Source organism: Cavia porcellus, unplaced genomic scaffold (genome assembly GCF_034190915.1).
Source record: "Cavia porcellus strain 051 isolate PalLab524CR breed Dunkin Hartley unplaced genomic scaffold, mCavPor4.1 scaffold_22, whole genome shotgun sequence".
In the NCBI taxonomy this organism is placed as follows: Eukaryota; Metazoa; Chordata; class Mammalia; order Rodentia; family Caviidae; genus Cavia; species Cavia porcellus.
The window spans coordinates 33,650,564-33,665,737 of NW_026947505.1; positions in this window are offsets into that span (position 1 = coordinate 33,650,564).

Sequence of the window (15,174 nt, forward strand, 5' to 3'; positions counted from 1 at the left end):
ACTGTGATGACAGAGCAGGTGAAGAACTTGGAGGATTTTCTTGTTACTCTCTGGACCCAAGAAGAGCTCAGTGGGCACCTTGCCACCAGCTATGTCCCAAGTCAACAGGCTACAGTGTAGTATAATCTGCCCCTAAGAAAAGAGAGGAGTTCACAGTAAGACCAGGACCAATCCAGAGAGGAATGCGTTGATGTTTTGGTTTGGAGAAATGGAAATCAGTAGAACAGTTGATTTTTGAAGGAGATTAACTAAAATTCTAATTTGCTCCATGCTAAAATGATAAAACAGTCTTGGGAAAGTAAATTCATAATCTTTCTTATCATTCATAAAATCAAACTATATCTTCTCATTGTGTAATTGAAAGAAGGCTACAGATATGAAAACATTTTGAGCCCATCCTGATATGCAACTTACAACTATATTACCTCTGGGAAGTTATTAAGCTCTGTGGCCTATCTTCTCATGTACAGTATTGCAATAATCATGGTACCTGCCTCCTAGAGGTATTGTATTAATGATATAATACATGTAAGGGACTTAGAATTGTTTTTGGTGCATATTTCATCTATTTTTGGTAATAACAATAAATATCAGTTGTTAATAGGAGTAAGATCTTAGTACATTGAATTTATAATCATTATCATTGTTGTCATTATTATTATCTTAGCTAACTTTTTATAGTCATAATGCTAATCACAGTGTTTATAAATGGAAATGTCCTGCTCAGGCCATATGATGCATATCTAAGGCTTCTCCCCAAAAATATCTGGATCTTTTCAGTACAAAGAAGTGCTCAGATAAAGAGTACATTTCTTTAAAAAAAAGAATACATTTCTACAAATTCTGGCAAATATATCAGTATACAAGTGCTTATGAACAACTTGGTCATGGAGTTCAAATTTCCTTGATCTTTGGTAGCTTGAAGTATATTGAGTCCAAAGTGCCTGTCTAGGGTATGGATTGAATGCTTGCCATATGTATCATTTAAAGATCAAAAAGTTGAAGGACCTTATAGATCAGTGTGATCTCTTGGTGATAATCTAATTTAGTTGCCCACCAGTGAGAGGTTCTTTATCAACAAGAATTTGCCTCCTGTTCCTCCATTTGGGGAAATCTTGCTAGTGACTGAGCAATTTTTGAACAACTTAAATTAGTTAGGTAGATAGATAGATAGATAAATAGATAGATAGATAGATAGATAGATAGATAGATAGACAGATATAACTAAAATCAGAATCTTTTACCAAATGCCTTATTTCTATCTACTCAATAAAAAACACCAAGTCAATTTCTGCTTATTCATGAAACTCTTCACAATCTCTGACCCAGCTGTCACATTCCCTTCCATTTTCTCATCTCTAGCTCTTCTAGCCATACCACACCCAAATCTTCTCAGGATAAAGCAGAAATATTACCTCTTGGGCAGATACGTATAGTGTTGGCATGTCTAGCATCCATTTTCTTCTTCTTCTACTCATACGATTCCTCTTTTATAGGGATTTATCTCATGAAACTAAAAATAATCCAAACCAGGAGTGGGCACATGACCTACAGACAGCTACACCATGCCGGACACAGTGATTTGTTCATGAGCCTAACTTAGGTCAAGTGGATGAAAGCTCATCTGAGGACTTCGCTGAGACTAATGGAAAAGAGTTTCCACTCTTATGGGGCATGTGATCAAGTAAATTAGTATAATGTACATCAGAGACATTAAGAGTGTGTTGGTGATCATGAGGAAAAACATGTCTCAAAATGAATACAGTATACGGGAGCCAAGAGTCACTTTATAAAATGTAGATTCCTGCTCAACATTGGGCACTCACTTGACTACACCTGTACTGGAAATAAGTTTATCTCTGAAGTTTGTAAATATACCATCTTATGCATGACTTTTTCTCTTTTTCAGTCTATTTTGTCACTTTCAGTCTTGCTATATTGTAGTGAGAGCACAGACCAGGGCACAGAGTCCAAATCTCCTTCCCTCTTCCACTCTCTAAGTAGTTCCATAGTTTTCCTAGGCTTCTTGAGAAGTTAATATTATCAGTTTTCCTAGTTTGATATTCCTTGGTTGCAAGAAGAGAAATTCATGTAACAGAGCATAAATGAAAAGAATATTTGTTGGAAGGATACAGTCATAAATCATAAATGAAAACTTCTTCCCTTTAAAATCAGATCTTACAGTACAAAAAATCAGATCTTATTTATTCTGATGCAATATCTCAACCTATTGAGATCACTGTACATCCTGATTCCATCATCTTTTGAATTAGTTGTTTCTGGCAGGTGTGTATCCTCAGCATATATTTATGAGTATGGCTTCTACAGCTTTATTTTAACTCACTAATATAAAAGCTAAATAAAGCAAAGCCTCAGAGTCCTTTGGTCCATCACTGGAAATCTATACAGGTTAACCTAACTATTCGTTAATATCCTTTGGGTCTGGTTACCCAGCCAGCTGCAAAACTATCTAACATTTCTCTATGAGCGTTCACATTTCACATATGTTTTATAACCCATAAACCTATGTCAGAGGAGACTTTGAAAAAAATACTTCTCTTAAAAGAGAAACAGAATAACCCACTGGACTTTTCATCCACTAGTCCTTTACTACTTTTGACTTTAACATCTGCTGGGAAACATATCATTCTAAATTATTGCCTGCTGTCTTTCGAACACGATTATGACTTCCTTGAGATGGTGTCTGTAGTATTTATGTTCCCCTTTTCCATTGGTTGTTATTATTTTTTTAAATCAAAGATTTAAAGCTGCAGAACAAGTAAAATAGGATAAACCCAACAGTTCTTTAAGGAATTATATTTTTAGAATGTTTTATTTTGCACATTGATGTTCAAAGATAAAAGATTATAAATTAGAAAAAAAGAGAGAGATTGAGATGAGGAAAGAGAAATAATGATAGAGACTTTTTCCATTATCCAAAAAGGATTATCATGTAACCCCTATGGAGAATTTGTAAGATAATGGCTTTGATTCTTTAACATCCATATTTTACTTCCCTTTAAAACAGGGCTGTCCTTAGTACTGTTCTTAGACTTACCAGGCATGATTAGGAAATTGGAAGGTAATAAACAGATTAAGTAGAAAGGAGAACGGGGGGAAAAAATGAGACAGGCTGGGAGGGAATAAAATAAACTGCAGAGCAGCAAAGTCAGAGAAAAACTAGACTTGAAAAGCACAAAACTTGCCTGAACCCCAGAGGTGGATCAAATGCTTCCTTTCCTGGGCCACTGGCCCAGATCCAAGGAACGTTATGATCTGGGTGTTGTGCGATGGCCTCCAGGAGAGAAGGGTGGTGAGCTGCTCACATGAACAAGATAACCCACTATTTAGATTTCATAATGCAAGCAGTTAAACCTAGTTTATGTGAACTGCGATACATGAACATATACGTGGCACTTTGTCTTCCAACAGAAGATTAAGTGTCCTGGTTGCCAGTCATTGCGGTAGTTATTTTTAAACAAATATGTGTTCTAAAAATATGTATTCTAATTCCCAAATTGTCCCTGAGAAACCATAGTATTATACTCATTTTTTTATAGATACGAGAACTTCAGCTTAGAGAGAGTGAACAATAGCCTAAGTCCTTGCTTAATTTGTGATACATGCAGAGTATGCTCCGGGTCATCCTTGCCAGGGCTCCCCATGGTTACCCCTGGGCTTTGTGGTTTTAGAGCTTGATTTATAGCTCACCAGGGACTAACAGGTTAAATGTGTTTATCATTACCTCTTGTTTAAGATGCCTATATACTTTTTCTGTTTTAAACTATGACATGAACTGCATTTTATCTCTCACTGTTTTTGCAATAAGGTTTTTAATAAACTTCAGAGACTGATTTCTCACTTTAACGGAAAGAGCAAATTAAGCTCTTTTGTCATCAGAGGTGATAATCTTCATTCTCAGCTCTGAAGAGCATCTGCTTGCTTAGGTGTGAAGAGTAATGCGCCCATTCGCCCATTCAGCAACCCAGACAGCAGGTGTGAGATGGTGAAGGGGGCCTTGCAGAAACAAAGGGAGCATCTGGCCAACAAACGGCGATTTCCGCTCTTGGTTTTTCTTTCCCTTGAGTGCCAGTGCATAACTTCTGATGATCATTTATGATCCCTGGAAGCAGAGCCAACTTGTTGGTCATGCTGTCAATACTTTTTGTACTATCATTTTTATTCAAGTCATTATGGGGCCAAAAGAGAAAAAACAAAATTTCCCAGAAAGTCTGCAAGTTATAATATTTATAAAATCTCTTAGTGGACTTTATAACTGGATCTTGCTTCATCTCTATAATAACTAATCAAATAAGAAATAAATCTATTATTATGGAAAATTATTGAATGAAATCCATTAGACTACAGTTCCTAAAATCAGAATGTAGACACTTCAACTAAATCAAAATAAGTTATTTCCTCCAACCAGGAGCTACTTATAAACAAGGTGATGTTTAGAAAAAGAGACACCTTTCACACTAATGCAGCAACTCTCTAAGTGCTGTTTTTTCTCCTTTTCCATTTTATGTTTCTGCTTTCCCCTCTTCGCTTGGGTACTTTTCAAACCACCACCGAAACTTGTTGATAAATTTAGAATTGATTCAGTTATGGTGAGTTCAGATACTGAGCATCTTCTAGCTTCTAGAACTGTCTACATAAATGTCCCATCCTAGGAAATGGAAAAAGATTGGTTGATTCTATGAATTGGAGGAATTCAACTGGTTCTCCAACTGCCCTAGAGATGGTTTAAGTTTTCTTTTCATTTGTTCTCAGAAGGGAATCAATACAGAATCCTAGTCAATCTCATTATCCTGATTCACTATGGAATGGTTCCACAGGAATCATTGGGAACCAAGAGACCCTGGAAAGCACAGACCCTAAGTCACAGCTGGGGGACGAGGGGGAGGAGGAGAGTTCCCCAACTTTGGGGGTCCTTGCTTTAACTGCTGGCTTAACAATTCCATGGTCTACTTGTTTTTCTCAATATGTTTTGTTCTCTGGCGTCTTTTGGGGATCAAAAGTTGTGTGTCATGAGAGAACCTATGGAGAAAAGGAACCAGCTATGGGGAGAAAGTGGCTACACTAAAATGTTTGTGACACTTGGTGACAAAAGATGGGGGACATCTACTCAAAAAATATGAGAGAAACAAAATGCAATCAAAACTCTAGGAGCTTTGTGAATAAGAAGAAGGCCAATGGATATAAGAAAGAAGGCAAGTCACAAGAAACCAGGTGACAGATGGAAGGCAACCACAACAAATCCCCAACAGCAGAACTGGTGTACAACTTGTCCCCTCTCGGCAGCCCTGCCAAGACCATCAAAGGTGGCTGAGAGTGGATCTTCTGATCAGAGCTCCTGGAATACCAAGATACTCATCCACATTAGCTCATCCACCAAGCACATGGAAGGACACAGAGAAGTGTCACAACTTCTAAGGCTGGCGGAGGAAACAATTCGAGAAAAGAACTTCCCTTTGTCGTGAGCCCTGAGGCCCCTCATCTTTGCTTCCTCTATGCATCTCCTCCTCCCTCTCTTGCCTGCTCAGCTTTGCATCTTACTGTCTTCATCTGCCTTTCATGGGCTCAGAGTTGCTCACCTGAAGTCTCAGGTTTCCAATTATTCTCTGAGTCAAATCTCTCTGACTGATAAAATTCTCTGTACAAAATTGTTCAAATTTGGAGAAAAAAAATCGGATCAGTATAACTAACTCATCAGACCAAAGCAGGCTACCTACCTGCTGGTGTTGCCTTTGGAACCTGTTGCTGGATGAACTAATGTAGCTTTCCATGGCATTTAGGGCTACTTCCTCTAGAAATTAGGAGTAAAATAGGGATCATGGTACAAGTTGTAAGGTTGCCCAAGGTGGAGGTAAGATAAATTGTACCATATAAATATGATGAAGAGATGAAAATTAAGGGGAAGAGCATATACATTCATTCAGTGAATATTTATTCAGGATTTTGTGAGTCAAAAGTCCATGCTTAATCCTAGTAACACTTATAATGAGCTCATCATTCAGCTAAATTTTTAAATATATATCTACAATGTAGTGGGATAGATGCTTCACTATAGGTCTGAAGAATTAATATTTCTGGATTGCTCTGGAAATCTTAAAATGAATTGATATTCTTAACAGGCTTAGAAAAACCCATGGAGTTTACCATAGACAATATAAAGCAGCCTCTTTTAAAGGATTATAATTTCAACCTCTTACCAGTGCTGGAAAGTAAATTGAGCACATTATTTCCACTATATAAATGAGAAAACTGGGTCTTATAAAAGTTAAACTAATAACCAAGGCCAGGTCAGTGTGGGGTAAGTTCCAGACTAGATACTAAATATTCTTTTTCATCTTTTTTGTTTTGTTTTTGGTACCAGGGATTGAACTCACAACCTTGTGCTTGAGTGGAGGCAGGCAGGCATTTACACTGCTGAGCTAAACCCCCAGCCCAATACTAAATATCCTTACTTTTTGTTCCCTGCTTTTCATATTTGTTTATGTGTAGAGATAATGGATGGGCCTGTTCCATTGCTATCAGTAAGTCTAGAATTGGAAATATATACTGTGATTTTATTTTGTCAATCTTTATCACTTCCTTTGCGATAAATTTTATATTTTGAGAGTTTGTTTGTCCAAGTCTTCATATAAACAATAACACACAAAAAATGTTGACTTGGGGGGGAGTTTAAGAAAGGGAGTGTTTACAGGGGTGGGGACCAGATTTAAGGAAGTTAACAACATGCAGGATCCCAAAAGAGGGTCAGTTGTCATTTAAACTATCCCCGGGGCTGAAGGGCTAAACGGGAGTGTAGTTATCAGAACACAGAGAGGGTAGCAGGCTGAGGTTCCGGGGAAGGATGTGGCTTTTGCAGGACACAGTCAACCCTTACCAACTACAACCTCACTCCCTTCCAGCTCTCCCAGCAGCTCTGGGTGCCTTCCATCAGCTGATCCCACCGAGAGTCAGAAAGTCAGAAAGTCTCTGAGGATGTCCGAGAGAGCCATCCAGCATAGGAATAAAGAGGAATTGCGATGAGGATAGCTAGGCATGGTTTCTAACCTGCAGTTCATTCCTTTGCCTGGGCCTCTCCCCACCTCATCCACACACGGTCAACATTCTCTCTCCTTTCTCTTTGTTGTTTCCTTTTGTATTTTGGAAACCTTACTCCTCAAGTCAGTGCCCTGGGTTTGGGGCCAGGAATCTACTCCAGGCCAATGGAGCCAAATCGACTCCATCTGAATCTCCTGATCATTGCAAGCCCTGAACTAAACTTGATGCAAGCCTGCCAGCAACCAGGATAAACAGTAAAGGAAGCATTTACAAGGCTCTATAGTGTTCCAAACTCTGCCCTTTTCCAGACCTTCTTGATGCACTTAAAGTGATACTTCTATGGTACCATTTTTTGGTTGAAAAAAAAAATATTGGAGAACAAGCCTGAGATTTTTCCTGAGCTCTGACTAGACTCCGTTTTGCTCCAGCTGCAATCAACCTGCTCTCTTTAGTACCAGACAGACAGGATGAAGGCGTCCAGTCTGTAAGTAGATGTGCCAGACCAGACCATCACAGCAGCCAAAAGAACACATTATAAGAGGCTAGTTGAAAAAATAATTCTTTTTCCTCTTCCTTCTCCACTTCCTCTTCTATTTTTCCTCCTCTTTGGCTCTTAATGGAATCTAGGCATCCAAAACTTTAGTTTTGTGAAGAAATAATTCTTTGGTTTACTTTCACTAATGGAGAAATTTGTCTTGATTCCTGCCTGTGGGAAAATTGTTAGGCATGTGAATAACATTCATCTCAGAGGCTCGATACAAGCAGCAACTTTGCAGGAAGACAGAAAAGTGGCAGGAAGGATGGCAGCATGTACTTTATATCATGGAGATTAATTTTCCATCTGATGTTTTACTAATAACCATGTGCTCGCTAGAATAAACCAACACTTTATAATGTGATGATTCTGAAATCATGTTTGTTAAGTCAGAAGTCTCAAACACAATAGTGGACAGGTAGGATGTTTCTAGAAAATCATGTGTCTTGGCTTTCAGTGTGTCCTCCTCCTCTACCTCAGGCTGCTCCCCAGAGCTCCACATCCTGCTTCCATCCAGTGGTCCCCCCAGTAGGAGACGACCCACCCAGGGTAGCCCCTGTGCGAGCGGTGCTAAGTCATTTCTAAATGCCCTTTCGCTTCTTTTGTCATAGGCAACATGTATTTTGATTATCCTAGGATTATTCAATACTAAATACATCACAAGGGAGTACAGGAGAACTCTGAAAGGTGTTAAGGTGAAAGTACAAAATCATTCTTGATAGGGCAACATTTTGCAGAAAGGGAAAATTTTATGAGAAAGAAAAAACTTGATTTAAAAAAAAAAAAACGGAATGTCTGGTTTTTTTCTCTTCCTGACTTGCAGCTTCTCTTTTTCTTGGTTGAATTTTTAGAGATGGGAGGAAGCACTGAACATGTTTCTAATGTGTCACCTGCAGAGTTAAGGGCCTCAAAGAATGATAAGTGGATTCTAGTCTGATGATATCCACTGCATGAAGATATGAATGCTGAATCAGAAAAGAGCAGAGTCATGAAGCAGGAAGTTTTCTCCTCTTCATCTTTTCTCTCTCATTATGATGGCTGGCTCCTCAAGCCACAGCCTCCTAGGCTCATCTGCTGTGTCCCATAGTCACAGCCTTTATATTTTTGTACCATCAAAAAAACCAACCCACCTGACTTCAGTTGCTTTGGTATCCAAATTAAATAAGCTAGCTTGTTCTTACAGCTGTGAGCAGACAACTAAAGCACTAATGGGTAAGTAAATCCAGATAATATACTGTTATTTAAAATAGGACTTCTTGGAGTCCTCAAACATATAGAAATTATTCTATTGCTAGTAAGTCAGAGAAATGTGTTCTGGATAGACAGAACCTTTTGGAAGCCTGCAATTCTTGTCATTTTGTCCTCAATTATGCATCTTTTGCACAGAGGTGATCCTTAACATTTTACCACAGGACTGGCTGGGAGCTGAGGTCAGAACCTTCAGACCTCAGACTCAGATGTGGGATCATTTGGTAGTTCTTTAGCTTGGTTTGTTTGGTCTTTTACACGCTCAAGGCAGACACCAGTGACACTGCTGCCTGATGACTAAGGTGGTTAAGTAAGTCTTACTGCTGGCACAGCACCACAATAACAAACCCCACAGTGTCAAAGGCTTTCGCCAAATGGATTGCTCAACCCTTTGGAAGTATTCTCAAGTACACATACTAAATCACTGCAGGCCCAGTTCGTGGAAAAATGACATGGTACTGGTGTGGGTGGAAGGTTCCTGTCATTTTCTCTGGGCAATCAATTCCATTGTCAACTTGTACAACCGGGATTGTCCTGATTTCCTCTCTGGGACACTATTGGTATGTAAGTATTAGAAGTAAAATGAATTTAGGGGATCAAGGGCTATTTATCCAAATACCTCAGATTTTTCTAGAGCAGGCCTGATTTCAAATATCCTGTGCCATAATTTTTTAAAGTACATTCTGTTCTCAGAATGTTGGGTAATAATTTTTACTTTAGAAGTTAGTTACATATTTTCTCTGCTTATCTTATCAAAGAATAAAAGTTGCTTGCCCAAGATATATATATATATATATATATATATATATATACAGAGACAGATCTGTCAAAACCTAATTGAATCTAATATTCAATCCACCTATCCTAATAAATCAACAAGGCATTCAGTTTTTCTTTTAATCAATATATACCATGTACAGGAAACTTGATGTCATAGAGACCCACAGTGTGTTCTTTCTCCTCGAGGAGTTCATGGTTTAGCTGAAGAAAAAAAAACTTGGCTCATGAATGACCATCCAAAAGGGACATGTGCAAACAAAGGTCACAAATGTGTGATGCAGGTGGCTTCTGCACAGAAGTTTAAGAAAAGAAAAACAAGTATAAGAAGGCAGAGCAGACAAGTCTTAGAAGGCGTTGGCAGGTGACTCAATATCTGATGTCTTGCTGGATTTGAATGCACACAGTAGGAGCAGGAGTTTCCATGTGGGGAAATTATTGAAGCAAAATGCAAATGAAGAACATGTAAACTAAATCAGACTGAAGGAACAAAGGTCTTGACTAGTGTGAAATGGGATACATGTAAGGATAAGTAAGGTTAGAAAATAAAGGTCTTAAGATATGCAGAAAGACTGAGACTTAATGGTGTAGTCCACTGGAAAACACTGAAGGGTTTGGATGAAGAGATAGAATTCAGGCCCATAGGCTGCATAAGAAGTAGAACCAAGTTATGAGGTCTTCTATCATGAATCAAGTGGAAATAAGAAGCTTTAGATGACATTGGTGTACTTGAAATAAGAAAGGAAAGAGTATAATTTATATTGAAAGAGACCTTTCAAGACTAGGTGCAAGGAAAAAAGATAAAGAATGAGTCTTGGTTTACTCCAATCCATAGAAACCATGAAATGAACCTGCACTGCATAGATTTAAAAGAAGCCATTGAGTGCCATTGACTGAAAAAAGACTTTTGAAATTACTCTGGGAAAGAAAATGTTGGGTTTTAAGTGTGTGGACTGGGAACGGATAAAAAGAATTAAAGAATTAAACTATGTCTTAGAAAACCAGTGTAGTACATAGATCTCAAGGGATGGGAAGAATTCCCTGACGGACTGATGCTGAAGCCATGATGGCGAGTGGACAGTCGAGGGAAGAGTCTGTAGTGGGGGAAGAGCAAAAGCCAAAGGAGTTGTACTGCTTTTACTGAGAGTCACTTAGATTCTGCCTGGAAGATCTGCCCAGGAATGAGAGAATGAGAGCCATCACAGAGCTGTGAACATAACCCTACCACACTGGACCCAATGGTGCTTTAGTATTAAACTCTGTGTGAGAGCTGTTTTTTTTTTTTAACGTATTGGTTCCTGCTAAATATAAAAATTAATTTCGAAATTAATACAATTGTTTTAATCTGAAGCACTAGATAAATCAGTATAACATGTTTTCTATCATTTCTAACTTGTTTTATACTATTTATGTTCTAGAATAAGATTATGCATGACTCAGCAGACTAGGTTTTAGATAGAGCTCTAAGTTACTTGATATTACAGCTACATTGTTGAGGCTCAGTTATCCTGCTTGTCTTCTTAGATGAGAAAACCAAAGACCACAGAAATTTGGTAGCTCGCTCCGTATCAATCTATATAAATGGCAGAAACATCACTATTATCAAAGTTTTCTGATTCCAAAGGTTGTACTCTTTCTGCAGTATGATGGGATGTCATGTTCAATAATAGTGCACAAAACATGGGTTATCTTCCAAAAAACAAGATGAACAGATTTGTACAATGGCAGGTCTTTGGGGAGAATTTTTGAGGGAAGCAGGCTGCTCACTTGCTTTGACCTCCATATGCCCAGGCACACATATACACAGAGTCAGACTCCTGCTTGGCCTGTGAAGTTCAGGAGGTAAATTGTACGTTATTATGGGAACACAGATATGGGACATATGAAGAGTAATTATGCTGCTATCTATTCATACTAGTACATAGTAAATAGAGGTGTTTCCTTATTTATAAACTTTCAACTCCAAACAGAATGGCAAAGTAACTCTTAAAAGTCAAAGTCACCACTGAGGTGCTTTATTAGTGGGTGGCACCATGATGGTGTACTGATGTTTTAGTGTTGGCTTTTGTTGGTCAGTCCATGGCCGAGATCATGTAGTCAGACAGGTAATGTAAATGAATAAAGTGACTCTGATATAAGAATATTTAATAAGTATAGTACAGCAGAATGCAACCAAATCTCAGTTCTAGCCAACTGCTATCAGGAGGAGTTGAGCACCCACTGTTGCAAGATATTCTGACTTTTCTATTTTGTTTTTGGTACTGGGAATTGAACTCAGGACCATGCCCTTGCCAGGCAGGCTCTTGAGCCACTGAGCTATATAGCTCCAGCCCAATATTCTGACTTTTCAACTATGTGAAAATTCTGATTTTTAAATGAAAGTACTTCGTTTTTAATTTGACAGCTAAATTACATCTTATAAAAGCACTATGCAGACTAAACATCTGTAGGCCAGATTACGCTTGTTTTTTTGAGCTAGTTTATTAGCATTATTATCTCTTTTATTTTTGCAAAGTGCAGGAAGAGTGATGAGAGCAACAAGAAGGGGGCCAATAAAGAGCAGCATTCTGAACCAGTGTCATTGATGCCCTCAATTCTCTGGAGAGATATAACTCGCTACAAACATGGATATAGTTTTAGGTTCAAAAGTAATGCACTGAGCTCATGCACAAAGGACTAATAAACAGCTTTAAGATCTTTTTGTGTTCATCAAGATGGACGTATCAACAGCAAACATTTATATTTTAAATTTTACTTTCAAAAGGATTCTCTCAACATTTTAATACAGGAGGCATTACTGTGACTCTGGGGAGGTAGAAAGTGTCTTAGATTTTTTTAAAGTTACATTAAACACGAAATTTGATGGAAGACTGGTTGAAAAAATATCACCACTAAGAAAGGGACTGGAGGACACATACTGTCATACAGTGAAAAGTACTCTATGGGATATGGAATCCTAGTTCTATAATTAGCACCTACCTCACAGTAGGAAAATATGTAACACTTATGTACTGTAAATTCATTTTCTATATACTAGAAGTTAATGATTATTTCCCTTATAAAACCTTTGTATTAATTATATCTGTAGTAATATAATAGTTCTACATTATGAAGACTGAACAAATTTTAATTTTTAAAAAATTACTATTACAATCAGAATGACAGGGAAGTGTGGGAGGGTGAGGAGCAGTCAGTAACATCTGGCCATGGACATGAAGCAGAGAGCACTTGTGCTCTGAATAAAAAAAATCTCTCCTGGCTTTTTATATTGCAAGAATACAGAGCTCTCTGGCTCTTTGCTATAAAAGACACTAATCCTAACACAATGTGAGCATAAAAAGAGAGTTGTACCCTCAATGACAGCTCAAACAAAACTATTTTCAGGGTTGGGCACTATAAGCCCTGGATAGTGATTTTTAATAGTTTTCCTGACTTTTATAGCAAAAATCTTTTGTTGCATTGAAAAAGTCTTGAGGCAGGAATGAGATAAATGTACCTTTTTTTAAGTGCAAAAGGTAAGAAGGATGAATTTTCCTTGCAGTGAGAGGAAATCCAGGGCTAGAATATGGGTGGCTAATGAGACAGTGTAGTGAAGTAGATATTATTCTGCCAGCTTTATATCATTTTATATTACACTGATGTACACATCAATTTGTATCATTCATAGCCAGGATCTGGCAGCATATTTGTGAAGTTTCCTTAGCTAATTTATTCATTTAAAAATATTTTGAGGGAAATATCCACTCTGGTCATGATAAATTGGGACTGGATTTACTGTCCCACCATAAAACTAGAAAATTGGATAAAACATAAGAGTTAAGGAATATTAGACAACAAGCAACACTGGACTCTGATCTCTGTGAAGGAGACGACACACCTCTCTGCTTGGAGATGTTTTCTAGAGTTAGGTACCCTAACTTTATTTGAGGAGATAAGGATTGATGTTTGGGAGACTGAGTTGGCTGGAACTTGTCAGGCAGAGTACAAAAAATGGGGTCAGTGTATAGAAGAAACCTCGTAAGATCAACAATCACATTGCATATGTATGGTTTAGGTGCTTAGATTAAAAGATAGAGCCTATTAGGGTGGGGTATGGCTCAGTAGAAGAGTACTTACTTAGCAAGTATGAGGCCCTGAGTTTTATCATTAGAACTGGAAAAAATAGAGAGGTTGTTAAATTGGATAGAAGGGAAAGTTAAATATATTTTAAAATTATTTCAATGCAAAAGCATGTTAATATTTAATACTTACATCATTTTAATACTTATATTATTTTGATGATGAAATTACTACTGACAGCAAAGTCATATGGTAAATGATCATTTTATTTTTCACACACTTAAAAACTGCTTTTTTTCTCCTTAGGTTTATGGAAGTAAATAAAACAAGCAAGGGCAAATGGTGTAGGATACAGTAAATATGAGAGAAAGTACATTACACAGAAATCATTTGTATTCCATGAGAAAAAAAATCTCTTCTCGCTCTTTTTAGATTAAAAGAGAATGGAGATTTATCTGGTTTGCTGCTTTCCAAGTTTGCAGTGGAGCTGGCCACCATTACTTAGATTTTGGCAGAAACTTGAAGGCAGGCAGAAGAACAGGAAGCTGCAGAGCACAGGAGAGAGGTTTCAGGTCAGTCCTAAGTTGAAAGTGGAACTCAAAACTAGGGAAGTTGTCAGCTACCAATGGAGTCTAGGCTGTTTCAGAGATTGTTACCTGGATACTAGACCAGCTGCTGGAGACCGCAGTGGCCTCCCATCAGTCTGACTAGCAGGAGGCTGGCCTCCTGGACTTGTTAGTAGAGACAATGGGCTGGTCTCCTGGGGGAGCTGCAGTAACTTGTAAACAGATATCTTTTTAATATGATCCGGCCATTGTTCATTTACAAATCCGTTCTTAATATAAGCCCCAAATTATCATGGAATATCTAAATATCTTCTCAGAGGTTTTATCACTTCAATCCTCATCAGAAAAAACTGAGGTTGAACAAATAAGCATAGGAAGGAAACAAGGAAAGTCATAATTTGAAAATTATACTTTTGATAAAAATTGTAGCTTCAAAAAACAAACTCAGGTCTTCCGGGAGAACATGGCGGACAGATAACAGCAACTACCGGAGGCTCTCTGAAAGACTCGGCTCAGAAGCCAGGAATGGTGCGGACTAAGGAGACATAAGCAGGTGGAGATATGCTCTGCTGACTCAGGAACGAACTGGGCTGAGAGAAGCCAACTTGGAATGCAGTCCTGGTGCTAAAACAGGAACAGAAAAGACTCGGTGTGGAGGCTGGAACCGCGCCATTGTAAGCCGCGATTTGGGTTTCCCGCCGCGCGGCGGCTGGCTGCCTCTACAGTGGCTCAGCAAGGGGAGAGACGTGCAGAAGCTCTGAGAACGGCAATCTGCGAATGGCAGGGAGGCGTGCACTGACTTATGGTGAGGTGAGTGAGAGAAGCTGACACTCTACCACAGTTTGACTCCAGCGGAGGACTTTCTGGGCCCGAGCAGTCCTGCAGGAGCAGGGCGCGGTGGCGACTCCAGCCACACATCCCCCTCTCGGGCGGGAT